Source organism: Cephus cinctus, unplaced genomic scaffold (genome assembly GCF_000341935.2).
Source record: "Cephus cinctus unplaced genomic scaffold, Ccin1 Ccin1_scaffold0029, whole genome shotgun sequence".
Taxonomy (NCBI): domain Eukaryota; kingdom Metazoa; phylum Arthropoda; class Insecta; order Hymenoptera; family Cephidae; genus Cephus; species Cephus cinctus.
The window spans coordinates 1,115,579-1,131,566 of record NW_014332776.1 but is presented as its reverse complement, the minus strand read 5'-3'; the positions used below and the strand labels follow the sequence as shown (position 1 = coordinate 1,131,566).

At 37.1% G+C, this 15,988-nt stretch overlaps 1 protein-coding gene across 7 annotated transcripts in view; it reads right to left on the bottom strand.

Annotated features, from left to right (window-relative positions):
• The window catches only part of LOC107267746 (protein-tyrosine sulfotransferase), a 104,390-nt gene that overhangs the window by 36,324 nt on the left and 52,078 nt on the right, over positions 1-15,988 (bottom strand). For all 7 annotated transcript variants that reach the window (XM_025085398.1, XM_015739774.2, XM_025085415.1 and 4 more), the window contains one exon: positions 14,856-14,886. The gene's annotated coding sequence lies outside the window, so the exon portion shown is untranslated. The remainder of the gene's footprint in view (positions 1-14,855; positions 14,887-15,988) is intronic.

Below are 15,988 nucleotides of genomic sequence, written 5' to 3'. Positions count from 1 at the left end.
TAACAGAAATAAAGCCAAATCTCTAACACGTCGAATTAGTATTAATTCCATATTTCTGGGTTGGAGGTCATCTGAAGGTCATACAATGTTACATGGTTGGATTCGTTTGGATGCCGGCTACAATATGCAAGGAGAAAAAATGTGCCATTCCATTTAAGAAAACTCTGATAACCTTGAAAAAACTGGTAAAAAATGAAATAAAAAAAAAATATTATGATAACCATGGGCGCCCTTCCGAATCATTTAAATTCCGATATTTGCGAACTCCGTATCTTTAAATCCAATAAAGTTATTTAGGTGTTCTGTTTCTCGCGCCTCACCCTGTATATGAGCATGGAGGAAGAAAATTCTGCAGCGATAACTCTGCAGGATTTTCTATTGAACTGAACTATTTTTCTGATCAACTATTGAGATAACTTTTCTAGGGGATAAAATTCTATTCAGTAGGAAAGTTATCTCAATAGTTCTAACGAATAAACCACGTGGGAAACAGTTTCATCATATTTATCAGTATCTCAGCCATACTATAGTGAGATGCTGACATTTAGGGGTGAGGTCCCGACTCCCTCTCGGGTGGAATCCACAGTTCTAGTCGATTCCAGTCGACTGATATCGTTGTAATCGTGCCAATACATATTTTTAATAATTATTTATAGATGACGAGAGGCCTGAATTCCTCTCGAGGGCATGCAGGGCGACTAGAACTGTGGATTCCACTCGCAAGGGAGTCCGTAACTCACCCCTAAATATCGGTATCTCACTATAGTACAGTTGAGATGCTAATAGTTGAGATGCTAGGTTCACACACGTGGAGTTCGCCCCGACCGGTAGGAAGGTAAGAACCCCACGAGCGCCATTCGTTTCTCGTCAACTCTCTTGGCCGATTTACCCTACGTCGTTTTATCACATGTTGTACCGAAATGTAACGTTAAGGTGGCTTCCTTCCAATGCATTGTCACATCTTGATCTATTCCGTTTTGTTCCTCCTGCGTTCCGCCTAGAAGATGTTCGCGTAACGCTAACCAGGAAAAGATTCCGTGCCTTCCGCCAAGACTTTCTGCATTCTCGAAATGTATTATTGAATTTAGCATTATGCCTCGATAACCCTGGATAACTGTTAAACGAATCCGTGATCCACGTGTCTCGTGAGTTCACGTATTATCATTCCGTTAGTCAAAGTCCTATATTTTCTGTTTTCCCGGCCTCTTGTATTTTGTACTTCCTATTTTTCTTTCGCGATACCTAATCTTTGGGACATGCTCCGGATAATATGTCTCGCGGCAGACCTAACTTTCTTACGTTATATGATTATCTTGTCTTATTTCTCCCGTATGTACCGTTACGTCGAATAGACAGTACTTCTGTATAAGATCAATCGAATATTCGAGCAATATTTTATCTCTTATTAATATTGCTCACGTATTCCATAGAGGACCTTCGTTCGCGTGACTAATGTACTCTATTTAATTTCACATTGTTTTTTCTATTTGTTAAATTTGCTTTGACGTACCAAAATAAAGCGCCAGTTTTTTGTTTTCTGTTACTGAATTTCATGAGTTCTCAATCTGATTTTCTCGATCTCTTTTCCTCGGTATTCTTCCTTATTTACCATCTGCGTCAACCCTGCCCTTCTACCATACCTTTTCGTTCCGTTCCTGCTAGTCAAACCTCTTTTCCTATTATCCCGGGAGTTCTTTTACGTATCGTGACGCAACGATGCGCCTGGCGCCCGTAAAGTCCTTCGCGAAATCTAGCTTCTCTCGAATTGCGTGGTCTCGGGAAATTCGGCGAAGAGTATCGAGTTACTTGTAGACGAAAATCGGTTGCGGTTACGTACAGCTGCAGTGCCGTATAAACGCTGCAGTAACTTCGAGTATCTTCCAACTTCCTTTTTCTAACTTCCATTTTCGTCTCCCTCTTTTATTTTTCGTCATGGTACATAATGCCAATGTACAATTTGTACGACAGGTCCAAGACATTTTCTAGGTTAAGTACACATAAAGTAGTTCATGCCTGTCATAAGTTCCTTAAACCAAATATAAACTTTCCACATTATGTTTCTTTTCTGCAATTAATCGTAACTGATGAACTAAACGGTTTTACTTGGGTGAAAGGAATTGCAAGTCTCTTGAATACAAGCACGTGTGCTCGCAAGTTTGTTGCCTACAAAGAGAATCAGTAACACGTGTCTGGAATACAATGAGGAAATTTTTATTTAAACGTATGTAGCAAGTAAACTGAATCGTTGATAATTTTACGTTTATGCAAGCTGAAGAGAAACTGGAGAACGAGGATGAGGACAGGGAAAAGAATAAGCGAAGAAGAAAACGCGGTACGCAGAGTTACGCATAATGTATGTATCAGAGAGTGAAGTTTGTCTTATGTTAGTGGAGGACAGGAAGCAGCTGGGATGTATAGAGGGAAGAGAGCGGAAACAAACGTTACGGTAAAATTCATGCATAGCAAAGCGTGCGTCTTGTCGGGTAATTTCCACATCTCTCCATTGCCTCTACCCCCTGTCTCCTCGGGGTCGATAAAACAATTTGAAGAGGCACCTTGCCCTGCCTCACAGGATGGAGGAGGTTGGCACACCTCTTGACTGAGGTAATTGAAAAGTCCTGAGTTGACAAGTAAAAAAAAGCTGGCCCTTTATTCTCTCCCTTTTTTCAATTCACGAAGTAAACTCAATTTTTTGTTCGTTCGTCTATCAAAAATTGTAACTGTTCCCTCGCCGATCTCGTAGGGAAATTTAATTTTAATTTAATCAGATTGAGATTAAGGATATTAGATTTATTTGTTATTGCTATAGACAGGGTGCGCCACGGGTTTGCATAATAATCGAAAGGTGTATGGGGAAATTCATGCGTGTCACATCCCTTTAGCGAGAGATTAACGTAGTGGCGAAAAGTGTCTGTTTAGTTAATGCTAACGCTAATGTCTACTGACCAACGACAATTTAATTACACATGGCTAAGCTTCCTTGTCACGAGGGTGGACGCTCGTTCAGTCACTTGACCCATCAAATATTTACTGTTTGTAAAACAATTTCCCTAGAGGTTATTGTTGGAGAAGTACGCGTGCAACATTCATCTCGCTGTGAACTAAGATAAACTCCAAAGAGATTAAGCTTGCCAGATATTTTCTAGAATCTACCTTATAGAGCTTCTGCAGTAGTTCTATGCATCGTCGAATAAGTCAATACCGAATAGTATATTTAAATCGTAGGTATACACACCTATCCTATAGCTATTATATAATACTACATACTCATTTTATGAGATTTTCTCGGATTTACTACAAAAAAACGCTACTTCATATTCTAGTACTTTTACTCAATCCTTATCGACCATAATACAATGAACTTGAGATACTTTTACTCTACAAACGCTTGAATTCAGATTATATAAGTAAAATGTAAAAATGTGTTAAAAATCGAATTCCGTTATGCGAGTTACGACGTTTTTATAATAATCGACATTCTTCCACTTCCTGATACATGCATCGCTTGCACAAATGTATATCAGAATATCGATTATTTCTCCATGGAAAACGAGAGGTCTTGTTCTGTTTTATGTCGAACTTCGTCAATGTCCTTAAACTGTATTTCATCGGGTCTTTGATGCCCCAGGCTCCAACAACTGGTTTTTCTGGCGGGAGCGATACTTTTTACGCTACGTCTAACTTATTCAGCAGCTCGCACGTTACCACTGCTTTTCTATCCAGGAATAAAAAGTAAGGTGTAACGTGTGTTCTGAAAGAAGAAAAATGAGGAAGAAAAGGAGGTAAAGTAAATTAGACTTTGGTATAACGGCGTAGATTCCGTGAATTTCACGTGCTTTTGCCGCAAGATTTTATTAAACGAATTAATTAGTTCTCAAAGAAATAGGAAAAATTTATACATGGTGCTCAAGCACTAAATCTGAACTGTACGGCATTTTACGAGCGTAGCTCAAGTTTTCTGTTCTTTAATATTTAATGGCATGGCTCTCTTAAGGCATAATTATGCTTTCTTATGGATTCAACTTAATACAGCTGAAAAAATAGAAGTGAAAGTTACAACGAATGTCGGAACGAAGCTAGAATCTCCGCGCTGGTCTAAACGGCCTCCCGGCAATCAAAGTAGTAGACAGCCTCCCTCTTGGACCAGTCATTGTCGCGAAAGAAGAATTTGACACTCGTATTGCTACGCGCACATATGGCAACATGCCGCTGGACTCTGTAATTCTGGAATATTAAAATAAACTTTCCTCCCACCCTTTTCCCCTCACGAGAAGGACGCGACAAAGTCAACATATAGTTGCCGGAGCCTTGGTGCGTAATCAGCGATACCCGAAAGGATGGCTTAAAAAGTCTAATAACGGAATCCGGTATATGATCTACACGCGGTAACGACGTCACGTCTAGTCAATCGGTAGACCCGGGTTCATACAGTTGTCACAGTTTGCTGCCGGCGCTTTCGGGCTGCTTCTAAAGGTGATCTAGTCGTCCGCATGTTGTCGGGACAACTAGATGGTGCACCCTCGCGCCAGAGTAGCTTTACTGCGGCTATCCTTCCCTTCTACTTCCGTTTTTCGATTTGCCCTTCGCGGGACATTGGTACCGGCGCTAATGCAGGAGGTCGAGATAGTCCAGGCGACGCGTCTTCTTTGTGGCCAACTCCCTACTTAATGTGGGAGTTCCTCGGTCGTCCGTGACTTTCCTCCACAATCCCTGACGTAGATTGGCGTGATCCTTCTCTTAGCGCAGTGAAGATTTCGGGATGTCCTTGACCGGATACGAGACGCACGCAATATTTATAACAGTAAAATTAGCCTAAGTTCGATAGATCTAATAATTGGGAGCCTGGAGGGCTTGGCCGGTACTTCGCATTATGCGATAATACGGGACGATACTACGCCTCGCCTGATAAAGACGACACTAACCCATTCCAGATCTTGTGACGTGAAGTATAACATACTAATACATATGATGCATAAAGAAGAATAGCGCACCCAATGCATACGAAGGCTCCTTCCACATTTGGAATCTAGGATATAACTCATGCTGTATATAAACCAGTTTAAAAACTTTTTTTACTTCTAAAGCTCATCCCTTGCAGTAGTTTTAGAGGAAATTTCGATTTCAAGTTTACACATAACGAAGCCATCCTGACAGTTTACATCTTTCCAGCTCGAAAAGAGATTACAAAACTCGCGACTGACTGAAATTCTTTTTGCAGCTCTATCGGCGTTCCTTATTTTTCACAACAGAATCTTTCGATATTGAAATTCATAAATGCGCTACATAAAAGTGAAACAACAATAGTACCGAAGACAAGCGATTCTAGCGTGAACGATAAAACGTATATCTCTCCCTGGGATATTCTTATCTTGAAAATTCAACGGCGGATGAACCGACCCCCATTGTGTGTATGTTTTCGTGAAAATAGACAATGTTATTCGATCAAAGAGGAAAAATATTACCGATTGATATCGAATAGATTTCTATGGAAATTGAATAAATTTTATTTTCGTACGTCTCAACCAACGAAACTAAATTATTCCAACTGTCACGGTTTAATTTTAATTGTGAAAAGAAATAAAGAATCCAAGTAATAGACTTATCGTAACGAGAGAATTACTAATATTAAATTCATCGTACCACAATTACCTTGCACGTTTAAGCCAGCGAGCAGTACCTGCGGTCCCTTATAAAACCTCACTAATGAATAATTCAGTCGACACCGCTAGTAAGTATATACGAGCGTAAACGGCGAATATTTTTTGTCGCGACGTCGCTCGTCCTTGTTATTAGACTGCGAGAAACTGTCAAAGTTCACGGAACAAGTTCAGACTAGACGAAGTTTTCGATTGACTCACGTAGGCACAAGTATAGCAAGTAAATAGAGTGCTGGTAATGCCAGTTGTAATAAATGGATGAAGCAGAAATGACAATGGAAAAAATGATTTACACAGTAAATCGAAATCTAGTATTTACGTAAATTATGCAAGTACACAATGTGTGCTCGGATATTAACGTATAAGAGAAATAGGTAAATAATAGTACTGATTGGCTCTGGTTATCATTAAATATATGAAATCCCAATAATCTTTGAAAATTTTATGACAACGTCACGTGATTTAGTAAATATGGAACCTCCGATCTTTCAATTATTAACGATCGCAGCGCTTTTAAAGAAGCAACATGTTGTGGGTCACCCTAGTAAGCTCATCACGTACTAGCTGGGACCTTGCGCCAACGTTATGGTATACAAACGCAATTACGTACTTTCAAGGAACCGCGACGTCATAGCAACGAGATATTACATTTTCGATAACACGGGGGACGGGCTAAATAAGATTTATGCCGGACGTGGAATTTGTTGGACGTCGAGGGCGAAGGGTGGGTGAATCATAGTCGTTGGACGTTCTTGAATTTGGTTGACTTCACTAAAAAAAATTGATCGATCGTTTACATTCGCTAGGCCACACTTGATTCGTGGAAAATTCGAATGGCTTATCTGTCATGGAAGGAGTACCTGTGCTATACATATATTACATACACATGGTATGGGGTTGCATTTATCGATCCGTTAGAAAATTCTCCATTTGCCCATTTCCTGGCTGGGATTAGGATTTTCGTTGAGTGGGGTCCATTAGTGGTTCAACAGGTGCGATAAGAGAAATTGAGAGCGGCTGATGAAGATTGTGGTAAAATTGGTGGAAAATCAAAGCAGCGTCTTCCAATTGGAGGGTTACTGAACGATGGTCGATGTTGTTGGATCGGTACGATACTCGGATGTCGAGAAGAGACGTGAAAATTTAATTAAACTCAAGAAGGATCAGTTGTGACAGGACCAAAATCTAATTCACTCGAATGACGGGTAGTCACCCAGGGAGCGAAGTAAACGGTAGAAAAAAGTCGAAAAAAAAAGAAAAATCCAATAGGTATTTCACGCTTGGCTGTAGGAAATTATTCCATAGAATTTTCTTCTCGAGGATTTTAATCGAGATTACAAGTGAGCTGGCAATGGAAGTGATTCAAGAATACATCCTGGCAATGACATCCGACGATATCCTGGAGCAGTTTTAATCAGATCTTCAGGTAGAAACTGTTTTTTTTTTTTAATAATATGTTATACCTTTTTATATAATTCTCAAATCTAATTATAATTCATACGGATATACTTCAATCTTTAAACCCAACCTTCAGGACGAACTTTTTAAAATGCAGATAAGGACACTGAATGACTTGTCATAATTATATCTATATCTCCTTTCCTTCCTACCTAAGTGTCTACTAAGGTTTTTGCGAAGCGTTTGTACCTCTTAGAGCGGCCCCGCTCGTTCCTTGTAATTTAAAAGGTTTTTTCTCGTCTTCGCTCAGCCACCCGTCAGCGTGCCGCGGCCACTTAATCCGATTTGCACTCATTAAAACTTATTAATATCCGTGCCGGGACCGAAAGCGGTGCACTCATAATTTCAAGCATCGTTGGTCAGATAAATTATTTACATATAGATACTGTACGTACATATGTACCGTTACATAGTGTTTGTGCGAGGTAGTGGCTGTGCGAGGAAACTAAAATAAAATAAAATCATGTCAAAGGGGAATTGACCCGTACGACAATCAAAGAAGTTGAATCGAGTCTTGTTATTTAGTAAGGATAAAAGTAACGGCTCGCGATGTAATTGTCAATTCTTCTCATCACGAACATCAATATTAATTCGGCCTAATTTGGATTGTCAGTGACGAGCGACTGCCAATTCAATCGGCACGTTCATTAAGAAATTTGTATCCTTTGTCAAAAGAGTTAAATTATCGGTTAGGTTAAGTTAGGTTATTCCGTAAGAAACGAACTCGCTTTTCATTAACAGATATAGTTACACGCCTGCGGCCACTTTTAGTCAGAAAATTATTTAAATTTCAATCGTTCATCGTGCATTTCCTTGGAAACGGAGGATCGACTAGAAAATTACCATTTGGCATCCGTGATGAATATCAAATCGATTCGATAACTTTGGTAGGATTCGAAACGTTCGACGTGACGGAAAAAGGATAGGAATCTGATAACGTTCCGACGTCTTACGTTAGGATACGTCATTTGTAAAGGGAATTGCTGTATATATCAAAGTATAACCTATTTCTAAATTCTCTTTTACGCGATTTCGAAAAGCGAGAAAAATCGGGAAAATTCATGGCATTTGACATTTCATCACGCACATGGGACACGTTTTATCAATTTCAGGCGGGAAATTTGAAAATCTCATATACTTTTAAATTTTACTAACGCTGGTATGCAATCTCAGGAAATGACGTCTTTTATCATAGTTTTTATAAAAGCTACTATACTTTTTTCGGTCTGACCGAATTTTCAAGGTACGCAATCATATTATTTCTGTTTCGCGAGTAGAAACAAAATGAAATGTAAAAAAAGGGAAATGGAAACACGCATCCTCGTGCCAAAATCGATTATTACAGTCTGAATAAATGGTTATAACAATAATCAACGCCACTGTCGCGTCCACTGATTTTTTCAAGAGATCCCAGTAACAGCAGCGATATGAAATTCACAGTATCTTTTATCACTACCGGATGTTTTTTCAAATATCAACAGTCGTACCAACTCTGCACTAATTAACACTGGCCGTGCTGATTTTTATGGGGCAATATACAAATAACAAAAATTTCGTAAAATAATAAAAGCAACATCTAAATGTCGCGCAAAGACGTAATTCCATAAGAAGTCAACGTCTACCAAGAGTGAATTTTGGGAGTTGGGTCTGAACATCCCGAAGGATTCAACGTTCCCACGATGCTAACCTGTGTCACTATTCAAGGTAGTTTAGGAGTTTCTAAGTGTCGATACGATCCTTGCTGGCCAGGAATTTCCTGACAAGTTTCCTATTACGTTAGACATCCTCCCTTCGATAATAACAATAACAACGTGGATAATAATACCAGTTAAGACCTTCACGTTTACGAAGTTATCTACTTTCTTGACAGTTCTCGTACAGTTTACGTGTAACTTGGCTGGCTTCATTAAGCGAATCAAATTGAAAGTACATTTTTCTTCCAGATAATCAACTTGGTCACAGTAAAGTTTAAGAAAGTAACGCGCACAATGGAATGTATTGAATGTATTGAATGAATTGAATAATGAATTTTAGGCATTACGCTACGGCTTCCACATGTAAACATGAGAAATTCACTGTAATATTATATCTTCGATCCGTGAATGTCTAACGGGAATCATTCGTAATTCATAACAATCATAACGCTATGTTAAATATACATATATGGCAAATTCGTATAGATGTTTTTCAATAAGGTATGAGTGCTACATTTGGAAATGGGCACATTGAATCTACATCTGATCCAGATATGCCTATATTTCGATCTGTACATCACGATTAGATGTACGTAATCTATATATATACTACTATAAAAATTTTTATGAGAAAGAACGGTTAAACTTGTATTAAACACAAAATTACTAATTACTATATTTCAATGTTACAGTGGCGAATTCCAATATCTGAAGTAGTTTTCTGTTATAAAGTTTTAAGAATTAAAAATATGCACAACTTATTCCCCAACCGTTCATTTCGTATTCCTGCACGGATAGAATTTTTAGTAAAAATTACAGTGTAATCCTGGGACAAAGTAAAATCTCAGACAATATTACTGTAGAAAAGAGAAACTTTAGATACTGCATCCAAAATACGTTTTACTATGCTGGGTGGTAAAATTTTGAGATTTGGAAAATATACTAAAGATATAATTTATAATCAGCTGCGTTTGAAACAAATCCTAAACAACAACTGAAATAAGTATGACCAGCCGCATATCTTACTCCATAAAACAGTATTTTATGTTCATGCTGCAAAGTAACAGAGAATCTGCTGTATGCCACACAAATTTTCCACTGGATTTATATAAATTTGAATTATCTGTGGTGGTAACTGGTCGATCACCTTCTAGAAACTTCGGTTTATACGGGAGTGTAGGAATCATCAAGGCCCCACCAGAAACTATCACCCCTACAGACCACTACGTCGTGATGTTCTGTTCGCTTTCTGTTATTAGTGGAGTTTTTATGGTTTCCCAACGATCACAGGAATTTTTTGCCTCAAGCAAGCAAATTTCACCATATCAGAGTAAATTACACTATTTATTTGAAAGTTCTGTGTTCGCATTTTATACGTACAAAATTGACATTCATTTCTTTACTACATGTTCATTCTAATCATTTGCCTTTATAAGATTTCTGTTGCATCGAGAAATTGTTATACAAGCAATTACTTGAATTTGACGTCGAGAAAACAACACAGGGATGATTGTAAAACAATGGCTTTGTAACTAAAAACAAAACAACCCGCGCTTCATCTCACCTTTTCAGGCTGTTCGCAAACTTGTTGAGAACACATTCAGAGCTGTTTGTTCTCTCTCCCATTAATACTCAAAACCATATACATACTTAAATATCTTTTTTTTTAGTTCAGAGTGCACTAAGAGTAAGTTTATGAACAACTCAGATCAATTTGTCTGACGCAATTAAGAATTTTATGTTGTAGTAAATTCATGTACTGAAAGTGCAAATAAATATTATTGACCAATATTAGCGATATAATTTCTACAGAGTAGTTATAACTTATTACTTAATAACTTTACTTAAAAATTCTATAAATTTTGAATGGCTGAATAGAATTTGATAAGAATTGGTGGGAACTTTTAAGGCATCAATAAGTTATTTTTCAGAATTTTTTAAAGTTTCCGAAAAAAATTTTTTAATGTTTTTTCAGATGAAACATCTTTTATTTTGTATTGTAAAATATTAAGACTCTCTTTTAACTAGATTTCTCACCCATTTTTTATTAAGATCATCTGAATTCAAACTTGATCACCACGTCAATGATACCCATAGATGGAGTTTTTCGCATTTTATCTTTTTTTTTCCATTTTTTTTTCCATCAATTTTTCAATAACTGAATTAATTCCGTTCGATTTTTCACATCACTCGATCCTCCTCAGAGCCGATAACTCATCCCTTACGCTCGTAAATCGTAGCATACGGCACACTGGATAGTCAGTCATTTCAGGTACACATCATGATTGATAAAAAAAATATATATTTTATAACCCCATAATAACTATAGGTGCGTATATAGATCTATGTCAATAAAAGTATAAAGGCCCTAAAAATAAGCATGCATATATCCAAGAAGAGATAGTAATAAACAGCCCTATCGTGGATCCGACTATCCTATGTCACGAGGGAAATCCATGTATATAATTTATGTCGAGATTTTGAATATATTATTAATCGGCTTATATCGGAATTCACATTCCTCCAACTCATCGAATTTTTAACGAAGGTCCTGGAGGTCATAATTTTATTAGCACTTAATATCTGAATAATTGAAATAAATTTGCGTTCTCATGTTAATTATAACGACTTGTCAAGAAATATCACGCAGGATTAAAAGCGTAGCATGATCTTTTATAATTTTATACAAATAATGAGAAATAATAATTTGATTCTGAATACATATACGGGTTAGTTTGGATATGTTCAAGTGAAATAACATTGATTATTATTGTTGTATAAATATGTATATCCAATGTCTTATTGTTATATTATTATATACTGCTATCAGATAAAATAAACGGTAGTTTATTAACTTTGAATAATACAACGTAAATCCGAAGAAGTTCCATTGGTCGCTATGATGCTTTGCCTGCTGACAGATTTAAGAAAATTCTCGTACGAAAATACCTCGATGGAATAGAAAACTAATAGATGCCGAAGATCAGAACCAACGTGCAGTCCAATAAATAATCTAAATTCTATATGTATGCATGCGTGCATATGAGTCATTAAGAATTAGGGATTCTGCATAGTATATTTCCTATAGTTTAACAATGTCTAATCAAAAAACAGCTTAGACACGAGAATTCCGCGAAAATATTTAATTGCAATACATAATGAAAAATGTTGTGTTCAATGAACATTTAATTGTCACTCGAAGAAGGGTATGGAAATTTAAAAGTTGAATGAATTAAAAATCTTGAGGTTTCTTTATTTTATCTATCGTGTGTAGCAAATCTAGTACATTGCTATATGGTTATATAGAGATTAGGTATGGGCATATCTGGATCGGATGCAGATTCAGGAGCCCATTCCCAAATATTGTATTCATAGCCCTTCCTCATTCAACATAGCTCTTATTTTTTTTATTTAGGAAAAAAATCTGTTTGAGGAAACGAATTCCCATTTGTCATGTGACACTGTTACAATTTGGTTTCCTTGTGAAAAAATATTTAGAAATCTCGATTTCCGATTTGAGATCATGCTATACCTAATTCACGATGGTGTGATAAAAGACAGCTGCGTGACGTGGATTTCGTATAGGAGTTTACCAGTCATCTTGTCAGTAAGTTAATGCGAAATCAAGAAAATATATATTGCTAAATTATGAATATGAATTTTTAAATTGCTACATCTTTTGCGAGTAATGACTAATGATATACTTTTCCCGAGATTTATTGAGAGGTCCGCGAGGGCCGACAGGACCATAAGTTGGAAAATTAAAATTTACAGCGTGCCATTTACAACGAGAGTCATAAATATGTATATTTTCCTTGATCGATATAAGAGGGCGACCATTTTCCTCATGTGCGATGTACTTATGGCAGTGTATTAACCGATCTATGTATTTACAACCGTACTCCAATTTAGGTTCTACCAATCATGATTTTCCCTTAAAGAATTCATTGCTCCATAATGGGAAATTATGTTCCTGCAGTGGCGCTACTAGCGGAAAAATTGGGCGATACTGTTAAAAACAGTTTTTCGCAATTATCCGAATAGATTATGCGTAAATGGCAATAACTTGCAGTAGCTGGCATCGAGGAATTTTCGTGGTTATATCATGGACCAGCACATAATTTTGGACTATCAAAAAGTTGGCCATTTCGTGTATCAACGGCAAGTCGGGTTTGTTCCACGTTGAAGTTCATGGTGTTAAATAAATAACTGTATTCGCTTGTATAGTATTAATTTAACTTTAAAATAGGCAATTCCCACCTATCGTCAAAGTTTCCAATTTTCATCAAAATCTTTGATGGACAGCGATTAATCGAATTTTGGCGTATGAATCCGTGACAAGCTACATTCACTGTTTAAAATATTTCACATTTTCCTTACGTTTCTGTCAGCTCGTTGAACGCGCTATCTCTCTTTTTTAATTTTCCAGAAATCTTTAACGAACCACCGTATAATTAATAAAATCTGCATTAGCAGCTGACTGCTACTCGAGCCAGAAGCTTCCAACGTAACAACCCTCCGATCCTCGAGTGCTCATGCCAAAAGGTGCTGAGTGATAGATTGGCAGCCCTGTTTCACCGACCCTTCTCGACGAAGAAGAGAAAGTGGAAGCACGGCACGGAATAACGAAAAAGGAGAGTTAAAAATGGTCCTAAAGTGTTCTGCAAGCGATTAAAACTTTCCCGAATGGCTTCCATCATCAGCGCCCTGAACGCTAAGGGTGCTAATCTATATGAACCGAAAATCCGCTCTTGAACGAAACGTAACAAAATAACCTGACTCTGCGTCAACTATTTCGCAGTATCCAATATCTACATAAAACAAACAAGTGCATTTTAATTATCAAGAATAATAATGAATGTGTATGTAGACGTTACGACATGTCGAACAATTTCGTGAGGAATTGTGGGGCTATCGTCAAAATAAATATACCAGTCGTTAATAAAAAGCAGGGTAGCATAAGGTACGTGTATTTATGTTTATAGATATACGTATATGCTTATTTTATATGGCGCATAGTACACGGCAAATAGTACCGATAGCAGCGCATAAAATAAAAAGGAACATTTATACAACCGGACCAATTTCGCAAACGCACCTTATCGGCAAATGATCGGCATGAGGGATCCTGCTGCCAATATAGGAGTAACTGGCACGAAACAACCATTTCTGAAGATACATTCTTCTACCAATACCTAGCAGTGTTTTTTACAACTTTTACTTGTTTATAGCCACTGCACTATATAAACACAAGAAACATTTCTATAGCGCAGAATGTAATTTTCAGAATTGCTTCCCAGGCTATTGAAATAGGCAAAAATATTTCTTTTTACGATACTATTGGTTCGTACAGTTGGGTAAGTAGAGACGTATATGTTTATGCATGTATCCTGCCTCCCCAACATTTTCTTTAACTCTTTGAAGTACATTGGTGCTGCTTAGGAGCAACATTTTATAAAAATTGTTAAAAAGAACAGTAAATTTCATCCGATTTAAATAAAAATGTTTACCCGGATGTTTTAAGGTTCGCTACGTCCGGATCTGCAGTAAAAATCTTCATATCCAAAATGGCTGATCCGAATCTGAACATGAAATTTGCAAATTCAAAATGAGGCACTGTGCTCATTTGACATTTTAAATTTGCCAATTTTAAGTTTAGTTTTATGGTCAGTGAACTCAAAAGCTCCCGAGTACCGGAGTTTAGTACAATTCGAATAATTTTTCCCACTTCGGTCAAATATATTAGATCCGCTATATTAAATCCGAAAATTTCGACTTCAAATTCGTAATCAACGACCTCGATAAATAGCGGGTACCGAATTTCACAATAATTGAAATGAAGGAAGAATGTATCCTTTAAAGTTAACAGCAATTCAATTAAGGCGTCACTGTAACTCAGTACAGTTATAGAAAGAACTTATAGGATCAACAGACATTTTCCAAGGCGTCCGAATGGATGGGAAAGCATGGGCTGGTTTCTATATCAGCCACTAATAAGATTACTCAGAAATAAAAGTATAAGATTCACTATTTTCCTATAGCTTACCTAAAATGTCATCTTTCCTCCAAAAGTGATCCTGAAACACAAAGAAAATATTTTATCGTAAAAGAAATTTTATTTTGATACTGTATGTAGATATGTCTTTGAAATTATATAAAGTAATTATATAAATTGAAGTTTGATCTTTCAGGCAAATATAGGTAGAATTGTATAATTCACAAGTGAATATTATAAATATTAACAATATTTCTTCACTGAGATCTCGAGGACCCGAACAAGATTCAATAATTCAATATGGCACAGAATGAGGTATCCCCGTTATATGATGACGAGAGAATGGCTGAGAATCAATATTTTGCGCAATAAAACATTTATACAGCATCTGTACAAGCGAGCGAAATTTCTCTTCGAATACGACAGTAGATGAATAAATGTGTAGCGTGTAGATAGAAGCGAAGGAAGGATTAATTTCATGATGACGTAAGAGAAAATTGTGAAGGGTTGAAAGTATAAGAAAAAAAGAGGGGAAAAAGTAGTAGAAAAGATATTCCATTAAAATTCATGACAGAGGGATGAGATGTAACGGGGTATAGCTGTTGCTTCTAGAAAAACCTAGACTGAGGGAGGATTTGCGGGATTGTGTATGTCAGGGGGCTATTAAGAGGGCACTGCGCGCTCGTGGGAAGGCTTGAGGGTTGGAAAACTTAGTGGGTGGCGATGATACGTGAGCAGGGAGAATTTCCTGGTTTATCGGAGTCTAATGTCGCCGCCTAGAGGAAGCAGTTTCGCATCCTTATCTAGATTGGAATCTGCGCGACGTAGCTCTTTTTGAAATTACTTATAATACTGATATACGTACGTGGCGTATAATAAGACTATATGAAAGCATACGTGGGCGCATATTATACATACATATATATATAATTTGTAAAAGGTTGCCGATAAATGCAAGCGTGAATAGCAGATATGATCAGGGAATTTGATTTACGGGCATGAAAGGGAAGCACTGAATGAAAAAGAGAGTGGTTAACCAAAAGATACATAAGTTGAGGCGAGGAGGGTTGAGTATCGCGTGGAATAAATCACGATAAATGAATATTAATACGAGTTTACCAATCTGCCCTAACAACGCTAGTAGCCCAACCAAATATAAAGGTTGGTAACCAAATATAAAGTTA